At 57.9% G+C, this 470-nt stretch overlaps 1 protein-coding gene across 1 annotated transcript in view; it reads left to right on the top strand.

Moving 5' to 3' along the window:
* The window catches only part of EMH_0045380 (uncharacterized protein), a gene marked incomplete at both ends in the record, with an annotated part of 6,496 nt that overhangs the window by 2,224 nt on the left and 3,802 nt on the right, over positions 1-470 (top strand). The gene's annotated exons all lie outside the window — the stretch shown is intronic.

Below are 470 nucleotides of genomic sequence, written 5' to 3'. Positions count from 1 at the left end.
GCAGCAGCAGCAGCGGGGGTAGTAGTAGTAGTAGTAGCAGCAGGAACTGCTGCTGCACCGCCAGAAGTTATTGCAGCAAAAAAGCAGCTGCTGCAGCAGCTGCAGCAGCAGCAGCAGCAGCAACAGGGGTGGGAGCAGCAGCTGCTGCTGCTGCTGAGGAGATACTCAAATCGGCTCCTAGAGACAACAGTTGCAGCAGCACAAACAGCAGCAGCAACAGTAGCAGCTGCAGCTGCAGCAACAGGAGAAACCGCAGCAGCAACAGCAGCGACAGCAGCAACAGCAGCAACAGCAACAGCAGCAGCAGCAGCAGCAGCAGCGCTGAAAGCCAATTGTTCCTTCGGCTCCCGGAATGCCTCCTGCTGCTAGTTGCTGTATCGCGTAGCTGCAGCAGCAGCAGCAGCTGCAGCTGCAGCGGCAGCAGCAGCAGGAACAGCAGCAGCAACTGCAGCAGCAACATTCAGTAGTGA

Source organism: Eimeria mitis, genomic scaffold (assembly GCF_000499745.2).
Source record: "Eimeria mitis Houghton genomic scaffold, Emh_scaff1892, whole genome shotgun sequence".
In the NCBI taxonomy this organism is placed as follows: Eukaryota; Apicomplexa; class Conoidasida; order Eucoccidiorida; family Eimeriidae; genus Eimeria; species Eimeria mitis.
The sequence above is the reverse complement of the archived record's forward strand: the minus strand, read 5'-3'. Positions and strand labels throughout refer to the sequence as shown.